The sequence below is a fragment of the Agelaius tricolor genome, unplaced genomic scaffold (assembly GCF_023055355.1).
Source record: "Agelaius tricolor isolate 1412-34295 unplaced genomic scaffold, bAgeTri1.0.p SCAF_2, whole genome shotgun sequence".
In the NCBI taxonomy this organism is placed as follows: Eukaryota; Metazoa; Chordata; class Aves; order Passeriformes; family Icteridae; genus Agelaius; species Agelaius tricolor.
The window spans coordinates 94,725,983-94,747,146 of NW_027269262.1; positions in this window are offsets into that span (position 1 = coordinate 94,725,983).

Sequence of the window (21,164 nt, forward strand, 5' to 3'; positions counted from 1 at the left end):
GAACTGAGGTGGAGCAAGGAAAAGGCAAAATTCATTTATCCCAAAAAGTCACCCCACAATGGGATGCAGGAGGCCCGGCCTGTGCCAGCTGGGAATGAGTCATTCATGGACTGATTGATTTTATCCCTCAAAACCCCTGGAAATTATTCCGGGGTGGATTCTGACCAGATTGACCCAGGCAGTATTGACAAGGATGAGAATTGCTCTGGACAGCTTCCTGGAAGGACTGGGATGACAGGGGGAAAGAGGAGAAGGATCAAGCTTTGCTTTTCCTAAAGATGGTCCAAAACTGCCAGGAATGCAAGGAACAATCCCACAGGTGGGAAAGAGGAAGCAAAGGGGGACTCACAGCATCTTCCCACCACTTGGAAAGTGCTCCAGGACTGGTCCCAGGAGGGGGATGAAGGAGCAGCCTGGTCACCAGGATGGACTGGCAGAGATTTGGGAAGGCTTTATCTTCCTCTCCAAGCCAGGAGATGCTTGGCCAGTTCTGAGAGCATTCCAATGTGTGTCCTGCCTTCTGCCATCTGCAGGGAATTTCCCATGTGGATGTGACAGCCTGGAAGGAAAACCAGAGCAGCTGAAAGATCCCATTTTAATGGGGCCAGTTAAACCAGCAAGGGGAAGAGTCTTGGAACCATGGAATAGTTCAGCTTGGAAAGGACCTCCAGCCCGTCTCATTCCACCTCCTTCCATTATCAGGGACACTTCCCACTGTCCCAGATTGCTCCAACCATGGATGAAAAGAGAACAAAACCCTCAGCAAGGAGAAATTTCTGTCTCTACCCCCTCATGCATCACAGCACGAGATAAAGATAAGCCCAGTTTAGTGTTGTAGGATGACTTTAGGCTTTGCTGCTCCAGCCTAGGCCACCCTAAAGCTGGGTCTGACTCCTCCAGGCTCTCGGGAACAGTGGGATCTCACCCAGCTGGAGAGGGAAATATTGCCAACAAAGCTCCTGTCCAGCAGGATTAATGACTCCTGGAATGACCCCAGGCTTTTCTTGTCCTCACTCCGCCAATCCCGCAGCAGAAATGAGGAAAGACTTTTTTAGTGGTGTTTAAAAGGCTTTTAGGGGAAAAAAAAAAACAAAAAACCCACCTCCCAAAACACCCAGCAACTCCCCCAAAACCTTTTAATTGAGTCTGCAAAGGATTTAAATGCTTGAGTGGTCAGGAATTGCTTAGAAATTACCTCAGGAGCCACAGGGACTTCCCAGCATGGGCTCAGCATCATCGAGCGGTTCTGCCTCGTGACATTCCCGAGGTCTGTTCCTCATCATCGGAGGATGCTCATCCTCCAGGAGACCAGGATCCAGCCCCAAAAGGTGCCAAGCCAAGAGCTGAGCAATCAGGGTCGCTGGGAATGCAGGCAGAATGGCCGTGCCTCAGTTTCCCCCATGTCTAAAGTGGATTGAATTGGGAATGAGGCTGATGGGAGAGGGAGCTCAGCTTAAATATTAATATTTTCAGGCAAAGCAAAGCCCTGTCTTAAGTCTGTTTTGCTCACATACCTGTGCATTTACCCATATCCTTATCTATAAATTTATGTATTTCCATTTGAATTTCCTCCTCAGATTTAAGCTCAGTATGAAAGCAGACAAGGAAGAGCTCTGTCTGTTCCCAAGGACTTTGTTCCCTGCTTCCCTTAGGAAGAACACCAAGATCCATAAAATCCAAAGGGGAAAATCACCTTGAAGAAGGAAAAAAAAATAGAAAAAGAAAAAAAAAGAAAAAGACCTGACTCAATTTGACTTTCATAAGACACCAGTTAATTTTTTTTCCCCAAGATTTCCCCCAAAATGGCCTAAAATTGTTTAAATTTAGATCCAGGGAATTATTTTATATGGATAGGGAAAAGGCTGTTTGATACCATGACTGAGTAATGAGGAACTTTACAGCTTCCCAAACACCTTAGGATGATACTTTTGATTTTTGATACTTTTGACTTTTTCCCCTCTTTTTCTTGCCTTGACAAATGCTCCACTTATGTTTTAAAGGAAAATTATGAGGTGTTCTCAAGTGTGGCTAAACCCAAGGTAGATATTTGGTTTAAAATAAAAAATCTAGACTAGATTTTGGAGTTTTTTTGTTGTGTGATCTGAGAGAACAGAAGAGAAATATAAAATCAATCTCATCATGATGTCATTCCCAGTGTTCCCTGTTCACCCCTCCCAGCAATCAGGGAACCCTTGGGATCAAAAACATCAGGACAGACAAAGAAAAGACCTTGAACTACAGAGAATCCTTTGTGGGTTTGAGCTATAAAATCTTGGGAAAAGGGGGAGAGAGATCTGGAGATCTGCTCTGAAGGTGTTGAAGCCTTGATGATCCCACCTGGAGCATCCAGCTCTGTGACCTCCAATGTCAGGAGGATGTGGAGCTGCTGGAAAAAGGTTCAGAGGAGGCCACAAAGATGCTCCAAGAGCTGGAGCCCCTCTGCTCTGGAACCAGGCTTGGAGAGCTGGGAATGTCCAGCCTGGAGAAGAGAAGGCTCCAGGGAGACCTCAGAGCCCCTTCCAGTGCCTGAAGGGGCTCCAGGAGAGCTGGAGGGGACTTGGGACAAGGGATGGAGGGACAGGAATGGCTTTAAACTGGAACAGGGTGAGATTAGATGGGATATTGGGAAGGAATTCTTGGCTGTGAGGGTGACAAAGCCCTGGAATTAAATTCCCAGAGAAGCTGTGGCTGCCCCATCCCTGGAATTGCTCCAGGCCAGGCTGGATGAGGCTCTGAGCAACCTGGGATAGTGGAAGGTGTCCCTGCTCATGGCTGGGGGTTGGAATTCCATGATCCTAAAGGTCCTTTTCAACCCAAACCATTCCATGATTCTCCTACCACCCTTGTGAGTGGCACATCAAAGCCTGGGCTGCAACTTTTGTACCTCTCCAGGACCACCCTGGGCTTGAAGAAGTGGGAAAGTTGAATGTTTGGAATGGTGGGAAAGTGCACCCAGGGAGAGGAAACTTTCCCAGTGGGGAAAACTGATCCTCAGGCTCCTGTTGGGATTTCCACCATCCTGCAAGCCCCTGAAAGCGTCTTAGGCTCACGTGGGGTTGTGGAAGGGGTGGTGTCACCACGTGGAGCTGCAAATGTGGGGCAGCTCAGCCGGCCTGGGGACAAAACGTCACCACAGATCCACTGCACGTAGCCCTGCAGGTGACAAATCTCCTGCCAGCCCCTCAGGTCGCTGTCACCAGGCACAGGATGAGTCACAAGGGCAGGACCCAGGGTTTGGGCAACCTCAGGTACAGCTCAGGGCTGGGTTTAGCCCAAGATATTGAGGAAAGTTTGGGAAGAGATTTTGAGGCCAGGAAGGTCCACTCAAGTCTCCCTGACCTGGTGATGACACCAGCTGGGTGAGGGTGACACAGAGTGACCAGAAATTCCCATCAACTCACCTTCCTCATGCTGGCAAGGGACCAGTCCCACCCATTCCAAGACCTCTTGGAGAGGGAAGAAAGTGAAAGTTTCCTCTTCTGGTTTTGATTTCGTTTCTGTGTTCAAAACTCCCAGAGGATTAAGATCCACAGGGTCTGGATCTAAGCTCCTTATCAGTCAGCACTGCTAAATAAAATCCTGATCCACATCCTCCTGCCACACATGGAATTGTTCCACGGGTGGTCACGGATGTGCTCCACGTGACGGGTCCCGTGTGAGGACCTGGAAAAGCCCCAGCAGGGCGGGAGGAGGGAGAATCCCACCTGTGCTCAGGAGGAAGGTCAGGCCTTCAGGATGCAGCTGGGACCATCTGGAGGTGTCATTGTCACCTCCTGGAAAAGTCTGTGCGCTCACTTTCCCAAATGCAGGATCACAGGATCATTTAGGGCAGGTTCAGGTTGGACATCAGGAGGAATTTCATCATAGAAAAGGTGTTCGGGGGCTGCCCACAGAGGTTTGGAGTCCCCATTCCTGAAGGTATCCAAGGAATGACTGGACAAGGCACTCAGTGCTCTGGGCTGGGTACAAGGTGGGGATTGGTCCCCAGGTTGGACCCAATGATCTTGGAAGTGTTTTCCATCCAAATAATTCCAGGATTCTGCATCTTGAGGGAAAAGAACAAGACAAACAGAAGGATAATAGTTGTGGATATTTGGGGAGAAGATCTAGGATTGTTTGGACTAATCCCACGGGATACAAACATGGAAAACAGAGAGGTCTGTGACAGCTGATTGCTTTATAAGGAGCGGGCCCTCCAAGATGAAGAGTATCCTGGAATGGTTTGAGTTGGAAGGAACCTTCAAGATCATCTCGTTCCAAACACTTGCCATGAGCAGGGACATCTTCCACTGTCCCAGGCTTCTCCAAGCCCTGCCCAACCTGGTCTTGAGCGCTTCTGGCGATGGGGGAACATCCCAAAGCTCAGACAGTTCAACAGAATTCAAGCTGGAAGTGTGGCTTGTGGAAAAAAAAATAAATTAGCAAATCTGTAATCTTCCTACTCCAAACTATCCCCAGAAAAATATCCATTCCCAATTGGGTGGAAAGCTCTGCTCAGAAACTGCTCCCTGATCTCCTTCCCAACTCCTCATCCCACCCTCCTGCCCTGTGCTCATCCTAGAAATCCACGTAAGCTCAACACAAACATTGGGACCAAAATTCCCTGGAAAAACCTCCCTGGAACCAGGAAACCACAGCAGCAAAGGTGACCAGGTAATAGAGCCGCTGTCCTGGAGACCTCTGTTAGATCCCACGGAAACCAGGGAAGCCAGGGAAGCGTGGTGCTCTGCCTGTCGTGTCATATTAATGGCCGAGATCATTTAAGCTTGGATAAAACCCACAACTTAATTTTTTTTCCCGGTTTTTTTTTGGCGCTGGGGTTGTCACCGCTGCCTTTTCCGGATGATGAATGGTCCTGTTGGAGGCCGCTCCGCTTGTTTGAGCACCGTGGAGTTTTCCAGCCCTCATGCAAAAGAGGAGCCCTGGCCATTTTTCACTCAGAGAGATGAGCGACACGGGAATAAATTTTCCTGCTTAAAATTTGCTGGGCCCAGGGTTTCTCGGGAAGGCAGCTTTGACAGGCTGTCACTTTGTTGGATGTTTGGTGCTCCCGGGATTCTGGGGCCTTTTATTGCTTTTTAAAAGATTCCAAGGAAACAAAAGCCTGGTGCATTATGACATTTAGCAGGGTCGATGTGTGGACCTGACTCCATATCCAGGAACTGCATCCCAATGTGGCAGGTCCTGATCCCACCTTTCTTGAGCCCAGTGTAAATCAGGAAGGAATCTGTGGCAGTGCAGGAATCCCAGGGATTGGGAAAGCTGCAAAGCAAAGGGAGGTGAGATCAGAGCAGCTCCAAAAGTACAACTCAGCTCTGGCTCCCGGACAAGACTGAATGTTCTGCACTTTTCCATGAGGGGGAGATTTTCCCAGGCCTGATAAAGAACAGGAACATCCAGTGCTGGATGCTGGAGCTGGATTAGTTTGATCTGATGATCTCCAAGGATCCTCCTAGTGAGCAACAGCTGAGACCCCCTTCAGGGGAAATATTTTTGTTATAAAGCTATAAATTCATTCTCTCTTGTTTGACTTCACTTTGCCAAACACTTGGACTTTGGTTCAGTTTCCTGGGAAAAGCAGAATTCCCATCCACTCCAGTGCACTATCAGGATATGCTGGGCAGTGGGAATGGTCCATCTGACCCCCCTCATGTTGAGCAATCCCTCAGACAAGTTTTCTCCTTGGAATATCAGGCACTTTAAAGAATGAAAACATTTTCTCTGATCTCTGGGCTCAGCATCCTAAAGATTCCAGGGCACACCACAGTGGGATGTAATTCCCACAGCCAGTCCTCTCCAGAAGTCTGGACCACTGCATGGAGAATCAGCAATGGAGGAGGAATGGCATGAACTGGTGGTTTTGAGGTTTTTACTGTTGTTCCAGTTCCTCTCCACACTCCCAGGAAAAAGCCTTTTCCCAATATTTAAACTAAACCTACTCTGAGCTTGAACCCATCCCTGCTTTTCCTGTCACTCCTCGCTCTTGGGAATAGCCTGGCCCCATCTTCCGTGTAAATGCCCCTCAGGAACTGGAAGGCCACAACTTTGTCACCCCAAAGCTTCTCTTTTCCAGGCTGAACAATCCCAATTCAGCCTGAGAAAGCTGGGAAATGGGGAAGCACCAGCACTGATTCCCAGTTCCCTGGAGCCACCCCCACTCCCCACAGCTGGATGAGACTGGGCAGGGAGCAGGATCAGTCCCAGGCTGAGCAGGGAGGAGATTAAGCCAAGCTCTACTCTAAGACCTGGAAAGTGGAGAGGAGACACCCCCCCCAGCTCAGGTTAGATCATGGGAGAGCAATTTGGGGTGAAAGCTGGGGTTTAGGGAAGGCTGGAAACCATCAGCTGTAGGAATGGAGCCATCCCAGCCCTGCCTCAGCAGGGATCGTCCCAGGGAGGGGGAGAAAAGGGATCAGAGGATCAATTCCTCCCGGCTGGCCCCGGAGATGGGCACTGGGGGAATGTGGGCTTATAAATTCTTCATGGAATCCTGCAGGGACAGGGATTGGTGTCACTTTAAAAAGTAAACATCGGCAGCCTAATGAATGAGTTATATCCCAGGCGCTCCATTCCAGGAGAGGTATTTAACAGGAACTATTGGATTCTCTGCTATCTCTCTATCTGGAACCAGTGCATTATGACCATTAATGGATTTTTGAGGCTGGATTGATTTTTCATTAATTTGGTAAAAATCTTTTCCCTCTCCCATATAATTCTGTCTTAAAACGCCGGCCCTGACAGAGCGATAAGTCACTCACCTCATAATGCAAGGCTGGCTCATAAATCCCGGGATCTGAGGGCTGTGGGGGAGCAGACGGAGCTGGGGGAAGGAGGGGGAAAGGGGGAACCTCCGTGGGGCTGGATGGACCTGCCAGGCAGCTTCCATTACATGTGGAACAGGAAAGATCCGTCAGCAACGGAGTGAGCGGGAGTGTGGATGTGATGTTTGTGGGGGCTGATGTTCATCCAGGAGTGGATTCCAGAGGCCACCTCATCTTCCCAAGCCTTGGGTTTGTAGGACAGTGCTGGGACACACTGGGATCTGCTTTGTGCCCCCTGGTGAGACTGATCCATGTGGTCCCAAAACTGGCAGAGGGGTGGGAATTCCTGGCATTATGTGGTATTTATCCCAGAGATTCCTGACAAGGATTTTGACTTTTCCCTGTGTGGTTTCACCTCTTTGTGGAGGGGCAGCCATGATCCAAGGTTTTTTCCTTCCCAAAGTTGTATCCAATCCCTGTGGAAGGCAGCCAAGCAGAGGAGAAGAGGCAGTTCAGGATCTGTTTTCCTGAAGGTGTCTGGGATACTCTGGGCCTCTGAGATCTTGGATCCAAATTCCAAGGAGCCCCAAACTGAGGTCAGGATGGGTTTGTCTCTATCCTGATTCATCCAGAAGGAGATTCTCCCTAAAAATTAATCACATCCTCCCTCGAGTGACCCATGGAATAAATTCCTGAGGGATTTTCAACACTCCAAGCAGATGCTCTGGGTATGGAGGGAGCTGCCACGGGAAGCCAGGCTGGGAATCCAGGACATCTTGGAAAGAGGTCAAGTGGTTTCTGCACTCTTCGGAATCTGCTGCCCCCAGCACGATCCCCACAAATTCCCGTGGCTGGAGGAAAGTGGGAGAGCCCCACTTTAATTCCCACTATTGGATTTCCTGCCACGTCACCGGTGCATTATCACCGTTAATGGATTTTTGAGGCCGGATTGATTTTCCATTAATTTGGCCCCCAAGAAAAAGAGGAATCTTTCTTTTTTTTCCACCCACCCCTTCGTCATTCTGCCTTTAAAATCACCCCCCCAATGCAGCAAGGCAAGGCAGTGCTTCCCATTGGGAAGGAAAGGGTGGTAAACCCACATTCCAGAAATCTTTGGCTCTTCCAGGTGGGAAACCAAGCTTGGCAAGGTTCTCTTGAGAGGCCTCAGACACCTCCACACCTGCCCAGGTCCTCCCCGGCAGCCTCACCTGGGTAAAATCTGATTCCCCAGCCTGACCTCCTGCTTCTCATCCAGAAAGAATTCCCTCCAGATCCTATAAAACATCTGGCAGCCTCAGGAGGGTGTCCCAGATTCCACAAAGATCTCACACTGGTATTTCTGTACTGAGCCCACACTGGAATCCTGGGGGGGAAAGGAGAAAGAGGTGCCTTGGGGAGGAAAAACAGAGGCAGGAGCTGTGTTCACCATCCCAAATCCTATCCAGACTCTTCCCTCCCTCCATGTCCCATGGATTCAGGGATGCTGGTCCTGTGCCACCATCTGGGGACCAAGGAAGACCCAGAAAAGCAGCTCCTCTTTTCCCCCAGGGTGGAAATTTTTCTACATCCACAACATTCCTGGGACCAAGGGCACTGGTATTCCCTCAATACTGGAGCAGAGCTCGTGGACACAGGGAATCAGTGATTTCTGGTCACATCCAGCCGGGAAAACCCAGGGATCCCACTGAAAGTGAGTGGAATTTTCTGAGAGGCTGCAATCTCCACAATTTAGGTCCAATTTTAAGGGTGTTTTCCTGATTTTGGCACATTTTTGACGACACCACAAAGCAGAAACAAGCTGGGATCATAAAAATCTCAGGAAATCAAATCCAAGATCCAGATTTCTCCCCAAAAAGATCTGCAAATGAACATAGTTTTTTTTTAGAGATGTCCTATCTAGAGGTGAGCAATGTCTCCCAAGAAAAGCTTCTGCTGGCTTCTGGATTATCTTCCAATGGTTGATTAAAACCCATCCTTAATGAAGACTAACGAGCAAATAATCAATACCCACCAGGTCACCCAGGAATAGATAAGCCTCAATAAGCCCTTGGGGATCAGGGTCTTCATTAAGCAGGCGATTAAGAGGGTAATGATTATTTGGGCAATTTAAAATTAATAAAATGGGATTGCATCCCATGGAAATGGAAACTGATGAACAGAATCACACGTGGCATTAGGCAGGAGTTTTGAGAATGGGTTTTAACCCCAGAGATCGAGAAAAGGACCAGCACTCAAAATCCTCATTAATCTCACAGCTAAAAGCCAATTTTTAATTTTCCACAGTTTTTTGTCTAAGTTGTAGAATCCAAAAACATTTGGAAGGAACCTCTGGCAACCTCCTGTCCAAAGCTCTGCTTAAAGCCCCTCAACGTTGAAGATAAACTCAGTTTTAGACTTAAAACAGGATGCTCAGAGTTGGCCTCTTCTCCCAGGGAATAAGGGACAGGACAGGATGAAACAGCCTCAAACTGCACTGGGAAAGGTTCAGGCTGGTCATGGGGGGAATTTCTTCAGGGAAAGGGTGATCAGGCTTTGGAAGGGGCTGCCCAGGGAGGTGATGGAGTCCCCACCCCTGGAGGTGTCTGAGGAACAACTGGATGTGGCACTTCTGGTCTGGGTGACAAGTTTGGGTCACAGGAGGGACTCAGTGATCCTGGAGGTCTTTTCCAACCTCAATAATCCCATGATTTTCCAGCTGAGATCTGGATGCCTCCAGGGATGAAGATCCCACACCTTCTCCAAGTCCCTGGTCCAACATCTGATCACCTTCACAAGCAAATGCTTCTGGTGTGTTCCAGAGGGAATTCCCTGTGGCATATCCTGAGTTTTTGGGAGTGGTGTCTCTCCTGGATTTCGTGGAAGACACGACCTCCACTGCCAAACGTATCTTTATCCTTGGATGGAGATGGAGCAGGGACTCTGCATCCAGAGCTGGAAAATATCCATGGATCTGTGCGGGTAGAGGGGGATACAACATTCGCATGGAATGTTGCCACATATGGGGGAAGAGATCTGGACAGGGAAAACGGGACAAGCAGAGAAACTCCTTTTTAGTAGGTCTGTTCTAATTGGATGTCATGGGTGATATCCCTGGTTTTTGGGCATTCCTGCCTGCTCTGAATGAAGCTGGATGGATCACAAGTCCATCTCACGGGGGCTTCTTGCTGCATGAATCCTCTGCCAGTGCAGCTTTCCATGATTTCTCTTTCCAAAGGGTGGCACCGGTTGCTGTCACTCATCAAAGCCTGATAATGATGAGGGATAAAAAACACAAATCCCAAACAAGCTGAGCTTCCCTGTGGAACATTCCCTGGCGAGAGGCCATCAAAGGGGGCATCAGTGACAAGTTTATGTCACCTCAGGATGGCAAAGCACCTTCCTGTCTCCCCTCCCTCTTCCCAGACAGCTCATTAGAGTTGGAAGCACTGAGGAGGGATCAGTCCTGGAGTCAGGAAGCTCCATCAGCCCTCTGAGCCTGGCTTTGATCAGCAGAAACCAAAGGTGTGACTGCTCTCTAGCTGGGTTTTGGTTATGTGGGAAAAACAGCCTGGAAAAAAACCTGGAAAAGAGGATGGAATAGTCACTAAAGGGTCGTGGAGATGGCTGAAATATCTCTGCTCTCAGTCCAGGCTGGGAGAACAGGGGGTATTCAAACTGGAGAAGGGAAGGCTCTGGGGAGACCTCAGAGCCCCTTCCAGTGCCTGAAGGGGCTCCAGGAGAGCTGGAGAGGGACTTGGGACACAGGGATAGAGGGACAAGACACAGGGAATGGCTTCCCACTGCCAGAGGGCAGGGATAGATGGGATATTGGGAAGAAATTCTTCCCTGTGAGGGTGGTGAGGGGCTGGGATGGAATTCCCAGAGAAGCTGTGGCTGCCCCATCCCTGGAAGTGTTCCAGGAGAGGTTGGACAGGATTTGGAGCAAGCTGGGGCAATAAAGAGTGTCCCTGCCCTTGGAATTGGATGGTCCTAAAGGTGCCTCCCAACTCAAACCATTCCATGAGTCCATGGAGTTGTCCCCTCTCCTCAGGACAGGAGCAGCAGGATCCATGTTGCCCCTCCAAGGTTTTGCCTGACCTGGTCCCGAACTCTCCCAGTGTTTGGAGATCCTTCTGCTTCCCAGACATTCCTTCACTCATTCCATTTGGGAACATTTGCCTAATGTCCAACCCAAATCTTTCCTGGTGTGTCAGCTTCTAAACCTTCCCACCAAACCCTTCCCTCCCTCTGGTTGATTTGTTTATTGGATTCCAAGGCTGGATTTCTCCTCTCAGCCAGAAACAACCCGAATTCCTGCAGGATTTCCCTGCAATTCCTGCCCTGTCGCTCCTTGATTCCAACTGCTTGTCTTGGTATCCATCCCCTTTGCCCCAAACTGGATTCTCCACCAACATTTCTGCTCCCTGTATTTTTCTCACCCCCGGTGCTCTATCCAGCAAATTCCATCTGTCCAACAACATACCCTGATTAGTGTCTTTCCTTGGAATATGACATGGATCTGTTGGATCTTGGACTCCTGCTGGAAGAGAAAGAAAATTTTCTCCTACCCTGCTGTCCACAGATGGATTCCAACCCAGCTGCATGAAAAACAGGGAAAACAAAAGCTTGGAAGAGAGGGAGGAGGTGTTTGTCTCACTTGCTGACTCCCCTGCAGCCGGGAAACCCACCCCATTTCTTGGAGGTGAAGTCACTGGAATTCAAGCATGGAAGAAGAAAGCCAAGAGCTGATCCTTTGAGAAATTAACATTTCTTGAACAACAACAGCAACAAAAAAAAAGCCCCAAACCACATTTGGGAAAGCAGCTGTGATCTGAGTCATCTCCTCATTCCATTTGTGGAGTGAGTGATGCAAATGCTGCTCCAGAACAAATGGAAATCGATAAAAATGTCAGGTCTTATCTTGGAGAGGGATGGGAGAAATTCCTTCCAAAACCACTCTGTGTCCTTCTTTACACCTGCCCACCTCAGCTGGGCTCTGGAATCAGCAGCGTTTGCATTGTGAGCCGCAGGAACTCTGCTGGATGCACTGTCAGGAGTTATCCTGACTCCCAAGCCAAACCTTTAGAGATCCTGAGGCTTGCTAGGCTGGATTTATTGGGATATGGGGACAAGGACTGTGTCCAGACCACCTTTCCAGCTGCTCCCAACTGGATTTTGGTTGGAAGCAAATTAAGACTTTTTAACTCCCAGCAATTAACCTGTTAATTTTCATTTTGTCTCCCTGCTGTTCCCAAATCACAGCTCTTTATTCCCAGAAGGGAATGGAATACAGCCCTAAAAGCCTGACCAGCCTTGCCATTACTTCCCAAGTCCTTTTATCCAACTGTTTGGAGTAAAATCCCAGTAGCCAGATGGAAATAAATATGAAGCCTCACTCCACGCCAAGCTGGGATCAGCAAAACCGATCCTATCCCCGCTTCAGTCATTAATACTCAACTGAGGACTCTGGGGCAGGAAAAAATAATCATAAAATTAAACTGTTATCCAGTGAAAATGCATTCCCTCCCTCCAGAAACGTCTGGAAGCTCAGGCTTTCCGCATCCAGTGGTGGGATTATAACTCACAGCTCTCCTGGCAGCTGGAGCTGTAGCTCCCCATTCATTTTATGGCTGCGAGCATTAACATTTCTGCAGAACATCGGGGTAATTTTCTGCAAAGAATGATCATTTTTTTAGTGACTCGCAACAATTAATTATCTGCCTCGTAACAATTTCCCGGGATGAGTGATCACCAGGGAGAGGCCCTTGGGCACTCAGGGAAGCTCTGAGTGTAATGGCTCAAGTGGCAAGAGGTGAAGGGAGAATATTCGGCAGTTTGGGTGAGAGGCTGCTCTGGAATTTGGGGTTGTGATGTGCTTGGAAAACCACCCAGGTCACACATGAATGTGCTTGGAAAACCACCCAGGTCACACCTAAATATCCTTGGAAAACCACTCAGGTCACACATGAATGTGCTATTGGAAAACCACCAAGGTCACCCCTAAATATCCCTGGAAAACCACTCAGGTGACACCTAAGCAGGTGCACAGTCAGGAATCTTCTTGGAGGTGTCAGCCAGGATCTAAGGAGATCCAAGATCTTCTCCCCACTGGTTTGGGAGCAGCTTCCCAGGATGATTTGCAAAATGATTTGGTTCGTTTTTAGCTGGTGCCAGCCACCTGAGGGAAAAGCTGGATGGAGGCTTTTCCATCCTGTTTCGGATGCAACTCATGGGATCCTGTAAGGGTTTGGATTGGAAGGGATCTTAAAGATCATCAAGTTCCACAGGCTGGAACACTTTCCACTATTCCAGGCTGCTCCAAGCCCTGTCCAGCCTGGCCTTGGACACTTCTAGGGATCAGGCAGCCACAGCTTCTCTGGGAATTCCTCACCAGCCTCACAGGGAAGAATTTCTTCCCAATATCTCATTTATCCCTGCCCTCTGGCAGTGGGAAGCCATTCACCCATTTTCCAGTCACTCCAGGCCCTAGTAAATAGTTTTTATATATATATATATAAACCTTTCCTATTGGATCCCTTCAGAAAAATTTCATGGCATTCACATCATTCCCTAAGAAACGCTGGACCAGCTTGGCCTGTGAACTCATCTCCCACCATGATCTCTAAAACACAAGATGATCTTAATGAAAACTCCCCAAAATACCATCCCTGTTTTCCAAACTGTCCAGTTTGCAACTCCAGAGCCAGAGGCAGTCTCGTATTTCACAGCCCTTCACAGATTTTTCCCATCTTCATCCATCCAGTTTTTCTTTTCCCTGTTTTTTAACCCTTGTGAAGCACTCACAATAATCTAACATTAACTGAGTGTTTCCTGAAGCTCCACCTCATTTTCCTGTTTTTTCCAACCCTTTTCTCTCCCAGTTTCCAGTCCCTCCACTGGAAGAGCCCACAGACAGTTCTACCTCTAAGGGGGGTTTAATCTTGAGCTTTCCAGACTGCAGACAGAATTTTCCTGTGATTTTACTTTTCCACATTTCTGCTGCCTCAACCCAAACATCTGCACCCCATCCATGCCACGAACAGGGAACACCTCCCAGTTTGGCACCACAAAAACCTCAGCATCACCCACCAGCAGTGACCAGAAGGTGACATCAGGAGTCCCTTCCTGCCAGGCACTCTCAGAAGGTTTTCCCAGCTCTGAAAAGCTCCCCCTTCAAATTCCTTGTGGGATTCATGTCCCCTAAGTGCCTCCAAAAAAAAAGGGAACATCCATCCCTGCCATTGCCAGGTCCTTGGGGCTCGGGTCATCATTCACCCGAGCGGGACAAATGTTCTTTGGGATGACAAAATCCCCACAGAATCGCTGCCCTCTGGCTACTGAGTGCTCCCAGAGTGAGGTCACACATCCATAACTCCATGAGGATGTGCATTAACCCCGTTCTTTACCCTCTCTGGGTGGGAATGAGCACTCACACCCCACACGGACCAATCCCATGGGAAAAATGGCTTTCCGTGATTTTGAGCCCCCGAAAGGAGAGAGCAGGGACTCCCAGGATGGCTGAGGGGGGGAGCTGGAGCCCAGCCCCGCTTGCAGCCTCAATCTGCTGAAGGCAGCACATTCCTGCAGCCTAAGCAAGTTTCCCAATAAAACCCTCTCCTAATCGAGGGAAGAGAGAGAGAGGGAGAGAGGGAGAGAGCAACTGGGCCACGCTGTCCGTGTGAAATAAGCACTGGAGATTTAAGTGGGAGAGAATTACCTTAAATATGTATCTAAAGAGGGAGAGAATCTATAGGTAAGCTTAAAAAAAAAAAAAAATATTAAAAAGCACCACGGAAGAGGAGTAGAACCAATTTCCCAATTCCAATCTCCGGCACACTGGGATTCAGCTCCTCAGATGTTTCCTGCTCTGCGAAATTGGTTGGGCTGGTGCTGATTTGGGCTCATTGTGGCACATTTATGAGGGGCTGTCACACGCCTGGGACACGGTGATGGATTGACCGGGCTCCCCGGAGCTCCGGGAAGGTGGGGAGGGAGGGGGAAAAGGTGATGGGAGCGAGGAGAGAGGGTGGGAGATGGGGGCAGAGGGAAGAGGAGGAGGGGGGGGAACCATCCCGAATCGATTCCGCTGGCAATAAACAGCCAAAGCCAGGGGGAGGATCATGGATAGGGAGCAGGAGAGAAAACAGCAACTTAAGCAATTTGTTGCACAGTTCCCAGGGGTTTATTAGGCGGGATTTACAGGAAAAACAAGACTTGGTGCTGCCAGGGTTGAGAATCCCAGATAAAACTGCACAGACGGATCCCATCTCCCAGTCCCAGGATTTGGGGACCTCTCTGACAGTGGAATTTCAGGGTGATTTTCAGAGTGATGGGGAGCAGAGCAAAGAGGAGAGAGGGTAAAAGATGCAATTTAGGGCTTCTGTACCATCAATCTCTTGGATATCCGGCACTCTCCCTTCCCTCCTCCTGTGTGTGGATCCAGGGAAAATGTTTCTTTCATCCTGCAAAACAGAAAAGATCAAATAAGTCGGGTGGCCATTGATAACAACCGATGGGTGTAAAAGAGGTATAGATGTATTGATCCTTATCTGAGACGGATGGGCTCTGTCCAAATCCATCTCCCCGGCATATTTATCCATCCTCAGATCTCCCTCCAGGCCTTTTCCCATCTCCACTATCGATGCTTATCAATTTCCCTATCAAATTTGATGTCTGTCAGGCTCCCTCCCTCCCACAAGACATCAACCAGACAAGGGTGAGGGACAGCCCGATGTATCAACAAATGCCATGTTACAATGACAATAAACCCTCTTCTTGTCCCACAAGGTCTGCAAGAAGCTGCTTGGAAAGCCTCAGGTGGTTCCCAAATCCCAAGGTGGACCCCAAAGCCAAGCCTGACCCCAGGAGTTGTGATTCCAAAAACTGGGAGCAAAAGAGGAGGAAGGAGAAGCAGGAATCCCTCAGAGGAGCTCCGGTGTTCCTCTTGACCATGGAAGAACTGTGAGTGTGTCCTGACTGGGGATTCAATATGCCTGGAAGTGTCCGAGGCCAGGCTGGATGGGGATTGGAGCAACCTGGGATAGTGGAAACTGTCCCTGCCCATGTCAAGATGATCCATCCCAAACCATTCCATGATTCTATGGATCATTTTTCACATCCAGGACAGGATGAGAGGTGGGTTCCTGTCATAGGGAACGATTTGGGCTCACCCCAATCCCTGTCTCCAGGTTGTTTCCAACCTTTTTTTGCTGTAAATTTCCAGTTTTTCAGGAAGATCTCCCTGATATTCCCATATTCCAATCCATGTAACTACTCCCTAAAGGAGTGAAACAACAGAGGGAAAAGTGGTTTTCTAAAATCCAATCGTAAATTCCAGCAATATTAATATTGACTGTCCAGAGCCATAATGCAGGAAATATATGGATAATATGATCCCTTCTCCACAAAATACATCCCAATAAATAATTATATCATCCCGTAAATCTTCCCTGTGCACTAATAAGCAAATTTTTCCTACAGAAAATCCTGTGCTTCATCCCATTCCCAGCAGATATATCCCTTTTTATAATTACACATGGTGTCGATTTCAAATCCAGTTAAAAATGTGCAAACGGAGTCAATTTTTACGCCGTAATTTTGGGTGATATAAAGTCCAACATCCAGACCCCCCTTCCTTGTGCTCCTCATCCCTGATCCCGACATTAAACTGCTCCACTTAGTCCGGGTACCTGGAGCCAGGCGGGCTGACCTCATTAAAATGGATTAGTGCAGGAGTAAAATCTAAAAGGTAATAAAAATTGCTAATATTTTTTATCAGGACACACATGGATTTTCCTTTTTCTTTTTTTTTTTTTTTTTCCTCAGTGGATAAAGCTCCTCCTCAGGTATCCAAATATCCCGCAAATGTCCACATTTTCAGTATTTCCCTCCAGGCAAGATGTTAGGAGTGAGCTGGAGAAGGGAGGATGCTTTGCCTTTTCCTTCTTTTCCTGTTCCAGGAAATTCCACAGGCAATGGGGTGATGTGAGATGAGGTAAAGCTTACGAAAAGGTGGAATTCCTGTGGACACTCCATGAAAATGTTCCTGGTTTTATTAATTATATCAAGTCCCTACAAACACTTCTAGTGCTCGAAGTACCCGGATGAAAGACAGGCAGGAATTTTTTAATTTGCCTCATTGTTTTTTTTGCTCCTTCCATCAGAAATGGATCCTTTGGGGTAATTTCCAGTGATATCTCCAAGGAGTTTTCCTTTTTGGATCATAACCACAGGTGATGGAGCAGAAAAGGGACAAGGAAATGTGGGGATTTAAGGCCACATCCAGGGGCACTTGAGCCAGGACAATCCTGGAAACACCAGCAGGAAAGGGATCAGTGTTCCCACAGGGAAGAAGATGGGCAAGCTCCACATCAGCTATTCCAACCTAATTTAAGCTTGGTATGCCCATGCCCACCAAATTTTGTACAGCAGGATCAGGCTTTTCCAGATTTTCTTGGGATAAATCCTTCTTGCAGACATATGGGGTTAGAAGGGGTCTCAAAGCTCATCCAGTTCCAAACCCTGCCATGGGCCAACCTCCCACGATCTCAGGTTGCTCCAAAACCCATCCACCCTGGCCTTGAGCACTTCCAGGGATGTGAACACTCCTTGGTGAGCTCCTGGACAACCTTAGGAGGTGGGAATGCAGCTGGAATGTGGCTCCAGCTTTCCTTAACCACCCCAGAGGCCAAACTGTGGGGTTTGGTTGATGCCAGCATCCTGGAGGTGGCTTGTAAATTCATGGAGTGGGAAAGGATCCCACCTTAAACCAGAAGTGAGAAGGGGAGGCCAAGTGTGCCAAAGGTTTTCTGGATGGGCTCAGAGGGGATCTCCTTGATCCTGGAGGATTTTATCTGCCCTTTCTGGGAAGAAAACAGGAATTGGCTCACACCAGGCATGTGGGATGTGTTTCTGTCCCTGGGAATGGGTGAAGGGAAGGAACAAAAGCCACGATGAGATGGCATCATCCCAGGGAAAATTCCTGAAGGGATCAAGATTTACATCCCAGCTAGAGTTCACATTTCCATATCATCACAAAAAAGGGGAGAAAACTGGAATTTGCAGCCAGAAAAAAACCCAGATTCACCTGATTTAGTGGGATCAAAACTAGGGCCGGGGAGGGAGGACTTCAGCCTCTTTTCCCAGCTTTCCAAAACAGGAAAATAACAGGGAATTTGGGATTTTGAAGTCCCTGAGAAGGAAAGTCTGGCTGTGGGTGACCTGCAGCCCCAGACTCCCCTCCATTCCCAGCTCCTCCAGAAGGAATTAAAAATCACATCCTCCCTTGCCCCCGGCGCTCTGGGAAGCCCTGGGAATGATTTACTCGGCGCAGGGGAAGGATTTATCAGTTCTTGGAACCGGTGTTTATGAATATTCCTAAAGAGGAAAATCAATCCCTTCTATCATAACATTGCCATTTTTCTAAATGATAGAACAAGCATTTTTATCCACCTCGTGCTGCCTCCTGGAGAATCGATAGGAATTACGAGCTTCTCCCTGGATTTACTCATGTCCTGGCATCGGCCCCTCCTGGCGCTGGAGACAAGGCAGGGAAGGAGCTCAGAGACCTGGATTTGCTTCTTGTATGGCTCCCCCTTTTCCCTCCCTGTTTATCCCACTTTTACCTCCTTGATTTTCCAGCTCAGTCTTCCCAGTCTCCTCAAAGTAAGGAGAAAAGGCTCTGGGAAGCATCAGGGGGCTCAAACCAAAAGAATTCCCCTCTCTTCCATGCCCAGCTTGGATTAAATACCTGGAGGCACAACATATCTGTGAAAAAAGTTTTTCCTTTTTTTTTTCTCTCACTAGTGAATCTAATTTAAATTAAACCTGGGATACCCAGAACCAACTAAACTCCTTAAAAATTCCAAGAATATGTCACATTTTTGATAAATTTTGCATATTTTCTTTTAAATAGGTCCCTGGAAGAGATTTTTTCCCCCCATACTTTTCTGAACCCTGAGCAAAAACAGTTCAAGGGAAAAGCCGTAACAGAACCTCCAAAATCCTCTCTCAGATCGGATCCCTGTGCTGCTGGATATCCATCAATCCATCCCTGAGGAGATTATTCCCCTCTCCTGTGCATGTCTCCATGTTTAGGAAGTTTGCCACTCTGTGCCCCTACTCCTGGAATGACACCCAGTGCAGGGAAGCTCCCTCCTGCTGCTCTGATCCATCCTGCTCGGATTAAACGGACGTTTCTCCTCCTTCCCCATGGAATCATCACCTTGTGTATGGAATCATTGAATCCCAGAATGGTTTGGGTTTTTGTGATATAAGGATCATCCCATTCCCACTCCCTGCCATGGGCAGGGACATCTTCCACTATCCCAGGTTTCTCCAAGCCCTGTCCAGCCTGAGCTTGGACACTTCCAAGGATGTGATTCCACATCTTTGTGCATCTCTTGCACATTTCACACCAGGATATAAAAGAAATCCTTGGATCCAAGCAGGAATTAATCCCAGAAGAAATGCTCCTAATCCTGCCCTGTTAATATTCACTTGTTCTGTCCCCACCCCTATATTTTTATAACCTTTGGAGCACCTTTTTCCTGTTCCTGAGCGTTCCTGGTTCTCACCTCTTCCTGGAGAGCCTGGCTTAGGGATGTTCCACATCTCCCTTAGGATTTCTGTCCCCATGAACCAGATCTACTCCCTCTCAAACCCAGACATTCCCTTTGGATTCACCCAGGGTCACCTCCATGGGGAGAAGAGGCGAGTTCAGAGCCTCCAGCCCTGATTTGAGCCACTTGGAATTTTTTTTTTTTTCCTTCTTGGCAGCCATGGATCTTTGCAATAAGGGCCGGCAGGGCAGCCATAAATCCCACTAAAGGTAAAAGTGATTGATTTTAGAAGACACTGTTTAAGAATTTGTTTTTCTAATGGATCCTAAAGTCCTGTCATCAATTTTGCCAAGCTCAGCGGTGCCAGGAGGCTGCTGCATCCCGGCTGGAGAGGAGGAGGGGGATGCAGAAAAGAAGGAAAGATGGAGTGGGTAAAACAGGGATGGAGGAGGAGGAGGGGGGCTGCAAAAAAAAACCGAGTTCATCATCTGTCCCTTTCCAGCTGCAATATCCTAAAATGTGGATTAAACCCAACCATAAATACTAATCCATTAGTTGCTCTTTCACACGCTCCTGGCTGGAATGCTGCTTCCACGAGAATCTATTTGAATATCAATGTGGCTCCATGTAAAACTGCTTCCCTTGGAGTTGCAGATGAAGGGCAGGCGTGGAGGGCCTGCGCTTTAGGGATAGGGCACCGTATCCAGGGTGGAATCAGGAGGTAATTATTGAAATCCCTCCTCACTCCCACAGCTTCCTCAGAGCTGACCAAAAAGCTAAAAAAAACAGGGAAAAAAAAAAAAAGAGAAAATCAGGCAGCGTTGCCTCAGTCTTTAATGGGACATTAAAAGAAAGCTCTCTGTTATTTTTAATTCCATCCAGGGATTGCATTGATTTGCTTCCTTCCCAAAGATGGGAAAGGCAAACATGGCCAAGGGATGCATCCCAGGGGCTGCACTGAGGGAAGGGAATTGCTCTAAATAAATAAAACCCACTCCCCTCCCAGCTGTGGAAGAGCCTGGAAGGTTCTCCACACAGCTCCTGCAATCCCCATCCCATCCCATCCCATCCCATCCCATCCCATCCCTTCCTGCTGTCCCTTACAGGGATTGGTTTTGTTTTGTTGGGGTCTGGAAATACAGACAGAGGGAATTGACAAAATCCCTGATTCTGAAGGAAAATTGTCCTTGTTCATCAGGGCACAGAGACCTCGCCTGCCAAAGGCAGCACAAGGACCTGTGAAACCCCAGAAATTATCTATAAAACTGAGATTTGTGGCCAAAATCTCATTGTAGCCGAATTTTATAGAATCATGGGATGGTTTGGGTTGGAATGGACCTTAAGGATCATCTTGGTCCAACCCATCCCTGCCACGGGCATGGATGTGCCCCACACAAGACCAGGTTGCTCCAAGCCCTGTCCAACCTGGCCTTGGACATTTCCAGGGTTGGAGCCGCCACAGCTTTTCTGGGCAACCTGTGCCAGGGCCTCCCCACCCTCATAGGGAAGAATTTCTTCCCAATTTCCCATCTAACTCTGCCCTCTGGAAGTTTGAAGCCATTCCCCCTTTACCTGTCATTCCATCTCATCCAAAGTCCCTCCTCGTCTTTCTTGCAGGATCCCTTCGGGTCCTGGAAGGCCACAGTTAGGTGACCCCAAACTTTCTCTTTTCTAGGCTGAACATTCCCAATTCTCTCAGCCATGTCCTTCCTGTGCAGGGAATCCCAGAGCTGGATGCAAAATTCCAGGTAGAACCTCACCAGAGAAGGTTGGAGGAGCAGATCCACCTCATCATCAACTGAATTAAGCAAAAATTGGTTGGAAAAAGCTGAGGATTTTGGGTGACTGACAAAAGCCAGAGAGG